Source organism: Echinops telfairi, unplaced genomic scaffold (assembly GCF_000313985.2).
Source record: "Echinops telfairi isolate 266 unplaced genomic scaffold, ASM31398v2 ScPeMD7_2565;HRSCAF=3150, whole genome shotgun sequence".
Taxonomy (NCBI): Eukaryota; Metazoa; Chordata; class Mammalia; order Afrosoricida; family Tenrecidae; genus Echinops; species Echinops telfairi.
Genome location: NW_022106463.1, coordinates 656,694 through 663,077, shown reverse-complemented (window position 1 = coordinate 663,077; position 6,384 = coordinate 656,694). Strand labels below are relative to the sequence as shown.

Genomic DNA, 6,384 nt, shown 5'->3' with positions numbered 1-6,384 from the left:
CCGAGAGGCGCGAAAGCGGTTGCGGTTGGCAGCCTGCCGCTGCCCTTTCCCATCCCAGGCGCGGGAAACCGCGGCCCCCCGCATCCCACCCGCACCCCAGTTGGGCGCTCGGGGCCCACAGCGATCGTTGACCTCGTGCCCAGGTAGGTTTCTTGGCCATGCGTCCCGGTGGGTGTCCGTCCACTCGGGTACAGCCCCCCCCTCCCCCAGCTTTATCTGCCTTGGGATCCGCATCCTCCCGGGTCCCCAACAGTCCCTGCGGACTCGGCGGGTTCCTCTCCGCGCTGCCTGTACCTTTTGACCCAGGAGGGTCCCCTGGGACTTGCACAGCAGGTTTGATAAAGGTTGTGTTTATTTAAATATTTGGTGTGCCTGAGTTGGCCGGTCCCCTTTCCCCCACTTCGTTTCCTGCGCTTTGTTTGTCCTTGCTTCGGCGAGCCACCTGTGTGTATCCCACTTTGATTTGGGGAGAGAAAAGGCCGTTTCCTGACAGCTGGTTAAGTCCAGCCAGGTGTCCGGCTGATTAGCACCAGGTGGAACTAGCCAGTGGACCTGTGTGATGGGTATCTGGGGAACTTGCAGAACTCTGGTGACAGCCCTGTGGACACCAGTCATAAAGTGTCATTGGTGACACATCTAAGTTTAAAGGTGGTGGTAACCGAAAGGCACTTCCTGTCCCGTGACGGAGGCCAGCCCTAGGTGTCTCAGAGGACAGGTGTTTGGCTGTCTTGGAACACATGATGGGCTGTGGGATGAATGTGGTCTGACAGTTCCTGGGTCTGCCTTGAGGCTGGGGTCTGCCAGCACCAGCAGGGGGACAGCTGTGTCCTGGCAGTGGAATAAACCCCTTGGTTTCTGCCTGATTGAATTTAAAGTGGCTCCAATTGCCTTTTTTTTTGCTTCAGTAGACTTTTATGATAGAAAAATGGTACTATCATGACATAGATTATATATTTGCTATTCTTATGTAAGCGTTTTCGTGCCCCAGTTCTAAGGAGAATTTCACCAGTGTTCTAGAAGAAAATGTCCTGCCCCAAGGAAGTTTCCTTAGAATTGCAGGAGGCTGCTCAAAACTTCTCCTGGGGAGAGCTTTGTCCGTTGTTTGGGTCAGGCAGTGTTAGGAGGGGGTGTTTCTGAGCCCCACCAAGGAGGGGGCGTGGGAGTGGGGGTGTAAAGAAGAGAGAACTCTCCACCTGACACACTTAGGGGTGTGAAAGTCTCCTCATTTCTGTCAACACCGTGATTAAAACCAGGATATTGTTCGATCCAGCTGCTTTGCTGGTTTTTTTCAACACAGATTCTGATACAGGTAATGAGGCCTCTGTGTCTCTGTCTCTCTGTGTCTCTCTCTTTCCTCTTCTGCATTATAAAACAAAGAACTAGAAGGCAGGGCACTATATAGCAAGTGCGACTGAACAATGTCAACAGGATGAACAGAAAATTCTATCTTTACTTTTCCAATGCACATGCCCTGCACCTTCGATTCGGACTGAATCTTCCAAGAGCGTTGGTCAGACATCAGCTCTAAGGTTAAATCGGATAAATTGGTGAGAAAGGGAGAATTTTTTACCTTCTTGTACACTGATTAAAGTGCTAAATAGAATAAAACTGTGGAAAAGAAAACCATTTAACTTCCTTTGACATGTTAAAATGCTATATGGGACAAAATTGTAGGGCAATCTTTTTCAACCCTAACGTCTTGATTCAGGAGAACACTCTCCCAATGGCTGCATTGCCTATATATCAAGTGTCTGTTTAATCTGCTTGATCCGGGATGTCAGAACTAGGCTACAGAAGGGTTTTTTGTTTGTTTGTTTGTTTGTTTGTTTTTGCTTGGAGGGGGACCCTTTCTTTCTTCTGTTTGTATTTCCAGGATCTTTTAATTCTAAGTAAGCTGCCATGGCTGAGAAGGACACAGATTTGCTTGAAGGAGCAGAGACAGCTAATAAGACCCAGAAAAGACAAGTTTAACTTTATTATTTGCTTAGATACTTGAATTCTTTCAATTCAACACAATGTAATTCCATGGATTGTCCGTTTTATAAATGTAGACTCCTTAGGCAGAAAAAAAAAAAAAGATGTCCTGGTGGCTTAGTGTTTACACATTGGGCTGCTAACTGCAAGATCAGCAGTTTGAAACCACCAACTGCTCCAGGGGAGAAAGACAGGCTTTCTACTCTTGTAAATAGTTATAGTCTTAGAAACCCACAGGGGCAGTTCTACATTGTCCTATAGGGTTGCTATGAGTCAGAATCAACTCGATGACACTGAGTTTGAGTTTACGTTTTGAGGCAGAAAGAAAGAACTAATGCATTTCACTGTTTAGTTAATTTTGAAAAAGCATATTAATCCTAAATCCATGATTATTACTGGTTTGGAGTTAATTTTGAAAGAAAAAGTCACTGAAGATTTGAATCATTCAATTTAAAAAGCAGCTATTGTGCTGTTCCTTGGATGACCTGAGACCTGATGACAAAAAAAATACAGATTCCTTTTGGCTTAGGGAGAGAGTCAAAGTTTGTGTTTGCTGGTGTGTGTGTTTAATTGCTGATTGGAAAGTAGAGGGGAAGATGCAGTTTCTCAAACTCTCTCCGCCTGGGGCCCCTCCCTCACCCCTTTCCCTCTTCCTTTTTTTTTAAATACTCATGGAATGGATTTGAGTTTGGGACTGGGTGATCTGAGTGTTATTTTGAGAAAGAAAGGAATATTATCTTAAAAGAGCACCTCTGAATTTTCATGTATTCAAAGAATCTAACATCCGAAAACCAGTGGTGCCCACATGCCCCACAGAACCATTGAGGGGGAAGAAATGGGAAGCTGACATCAGGGGCTCCAGTGGGAAGAGAATGCGTTGAAAATGATGGTGGCGGCATATGTGCAAATGTGCTTGACACACGGGAGGAATGTATGGATTGTGATAAGAGATGTAAGAGCCCCCAATAAAAGTTGTTTTTTTTTTAATGTCCCAGAGAGTTCAAGCAGAAAACACACAAAGGAAAGAGGAATGTGGCCAACTACTATTTTCCCCACAGGTGGCATCCAGAAGCCAAGAAAAGCCTTTTCTGGCAGTACCATGCCTGTCCAGCCCTGGCTCTAGAACTCAAATAGTATAGATGTAGAAGAATGAAGGCTGAAGCCCCGAAGCAGAAACCTTGTCCTAATTCTTCTGTGTGTCTAATCTGTGGGGAAGTCCTGGGAAGTAAGGCTGTTAGGTTTGCGTGTTTGGGATTTAGCACTGCTTCCTTTTGTCCATTAACAACTCCCAATACCAAAGTGGAAATCAATAGAGATGGTTCTCCAGTTGATGACTTCCTGAATTACTTTGAAAGCATCGTTTCAAGATGGATGAAACTATCTAGATAAATATTCTTCCCACTTCTTTGGTTCAGGAGCCCGGGTGGTATAGTGGATTCCGTATTGGGCTGTTCGAAACCACCACCAGAGGAGGCTTTCTGCTCCTATAAAGACTGAGCTATTGCCAGTCTCAGAAACCCCCAAGGATAGTCTCACTCTGTCACTAGGGTCGCTAAGAGTCAGCGGTGAGTTTGGTTTGGGGTTTGGGGTTATTCTTTGGTTCTGTCATTAATGAAACAAAAATGGTATCATGAACAGGCGCATTGTGATTAAATTTACATTGTGACTAAGCATTTTTAAAGCAAACAAGAAGTTACGAATCGGTGTGTGATTTGGTCAGGTATTTTCCAAAAAAGGGGGGGTCGGGGGAGGTCCAGTACTGGAGAGGAATGTGATAGACCTAAATTACTTGGGTCATAAATGAGAAGAGCCATGGCGGCTCTTACAGGGAAGCCCATTCTCCTAGCATAGTTCACAGTATGGTTGCTTACGAGTCTACTGCATTTCTGAGTTAAATATTTGCAACTTAGCAGCTTCCGTGGCATGGCGTTCTGCACTATCCTTAGCTAGATGACAAACACACATGAAGGTGGCCTGTTTCAGGTTAACTCTAATTCAATTCTCTTCAGGGGAGGCCTACAGAAGCTAAGCATATCTCATCTTTCCTTAACAGAGAGCCAGGAAAGTGCCCGTTAAAATGAACCCCCCTGGTTTAAAAAGAGCTCATAGTTTACCTTTTCTTGAATAAGATCCTCCCATTGGCTGCAGCCCCCTCTCTTGAAGCACAAAAGGCAAGTGGTGTTTGGTTTTCTGAAACCTGCCAAGGGTTCTGATGGGTTCTCGGGAGAGGAGGTCTGGAAATGCGTGAAATTTTCATAAAGAAGAGTGGACCTTCTAATCTTCCCTAAGAAAAATGTCTCCAGGGGGTTGTGTGTTCCCATAAGAGAAGGCCTGAGCTCTGGAACTTAAATGGCCTTCACTTAGTCCCGGGGCCATGCCGGTGGTCTGTGCACACACTGCCCAAGCGCTCCGTTTGCAGAGCTGCTAAGCGCTATCCGATCAGGAGGAGCCAATGGAGTCTGGCGACTTCCTTTAGAAGCTGCAGAGCAAAGTCCTTTGCCATCTGTGAGCGCATCTCCTGGGGCAGCAGCTGGGCCTGGCCAATGACGTAGTAATATGCCCGGAAGTTAAGAGGGTCCCACCCCAAAAGAGTTACCAGACCTGCTTCTTAACACTTTGAAGGCTGAGTTTCTGTCCTTGCTCCTGTCCCCCAGAGAACGATGTGCAGGATTGACCCACGGGCACGCTGAGTACGCCCTGGGAATGCATGGACGGGAGGAGCGGTGAATAGAGGATGGGAAGAGAGCTGTCGACAGAGGAGAAGCCTGCCCTGTGAGGGAAGATGGGATCCAATTTGCCCTTCAGGCAGCATTTTTGGGACAATGGCGAGTTATGAAAAGAAAACAACCCTTCCTTGTGAATCATTTCTGCTGTTAAAAATAATAGCACCTTTGTGGTTCTTGCAGGAGGCTACTTTGAATCAGGTGCTTCGTGTTCAGCCTGATGAATTGTCCCGAATGACCAGTGGGCTAGACATGTTTGTATTGGGGTTTAACCACTTAGTTTTCTTAGTGACAGAAGCCTCTCCTTCTTTTGCTTCCCTTAAAAGCGCACGTGAATTGCTAGATTTGAGCATCAGGGTCCATGACCAGACCAAACCCACACGCCATTCAGCGACCCTATAGGAAAGAGTGGAACTAACCTAGAGGATCTCCAAGGCTGGAAGCCTTCCGGAAGCAGACTGCCATATGTTTCTCCTAAGGAGAAGCTGGTGGGTTTGAACCTCCAACCTTTAGTTAGCAGAAAAGTGCCTTAACTACTGTGACACCAGGTCTCCTTCCTTATTTTGCAAGTCAGGGTATTTGTCCTTCTCCAGGCCTAGGGCCCCACTCGTTCTGAATAATGAAATTCAGTTCCTATTGGTAAGTTGTTTTCCGTGTTCTCAGCTTTTGTTCCAGGAGCTCTGGTGGCTCTGTAGATCAGGCATCAGACTGCTAACCTCAAGGCCAGGGGTCCAAACCCACCAGTAACTCTTGGTGTCAGCAAATGAAAGATAGGGCTGTCTGGATAGGGTCACTATGAGTCGGAATTGATTCAATGGCCATGAGCTTGGGCTTGGCATTGATTAAGGGTTAGTTTGTCTGGGAATGGAAACCAGAGCTCCTTTATACCCTGGGAGGCTGGGGGAGTGGTGGGGGAGGTGGACTTGCACCTCCCTGGTACCATGTGTTTGTTTTCTTAGAAATAATTTGAGATGTTTCTCTTGGATAATTAATAACTAAAATCAGAGTTTCTGCCCTTTGTCAGTTATTCATTAAAATGGTGCCATTTTCTCCGAGGATTATATCCATCTTTTTTGTTGTTGTTCCTTGGCTCAAATAACTTATTTTTCCTTCTTTTTCATATCCCCACTATTGTCTTTCCTCCTTTCCTTCCTTTTTGACTCAGTCGACTCATTTAGGACGTAAACGTCTTGGTGCTCTCTGCACAGGTTGGGGCCACTCTCCTCCAGTTGCGTGGCTGTGTGGGTCAGCTTCCGTATTCAGTCACGTTAACATCTGAGCTCATCACCCTGCCCTCCCTCACCTGAGTCTCCAGGAACCGTACCCTTTTAAGGATCCTTCACACACCCCTTTCTTGAGTGAGCTCCCTTTTCGAGTCTCTGCCTACTGAACTCTACCCCTCCTTTTTGAAAGAATAAATAAAGAAATCAGTATCCCTTCCACATCCCTCTAGTCTAAACTGAGTGAGAAACCATAATTTGAGTGTTTCTGTGAGGTAGCCAAAGGCAGAACTAGGGGTTGTCCCTCTACATGCCAAAGCCTCCTTCCCCTTACAGGAAGTTGGAAACTGCTTAAGGCTAGAGGACATGCTCACATTCTGGCCTTTGAGACAGGAAGTCAGTACACCTGGATGGGACCCCATCTAGGCCAGGTGGGCTTCAGTCAACCAATGGGATCAACCAGTACC

At 46.4% G+C, this 6,384-nt stretch overlaps 1 protein-coding gene across 3 annotated transcripts in view; it reads left to right on the top strand.

The window, feature by feature from the left end:
* Positions 1–81: 81 nt before the first annotated feature.
* The window catches only part of GJB6 (gap junction protein beta 6), a 10,676-nt gene continuing 4,373 nt past the window's right edge, over positions 82–6,384 (top strand). The window contains exon 1 of one of the 3 annotated variants that reach the window (XM_045294035.1): positions 82–143. The gene's annotated coding sequence lies outside the window, so the exon portion shown is untranslated. Of the gene's footprint in view, positions 144–284; positions 345–1,217; positions 1,310–6,384 lie in introns of those variants that run through there. The other 2 variants (XM_045294036.1, XM_004714831.2) reach the window with 2 other exon arrangements.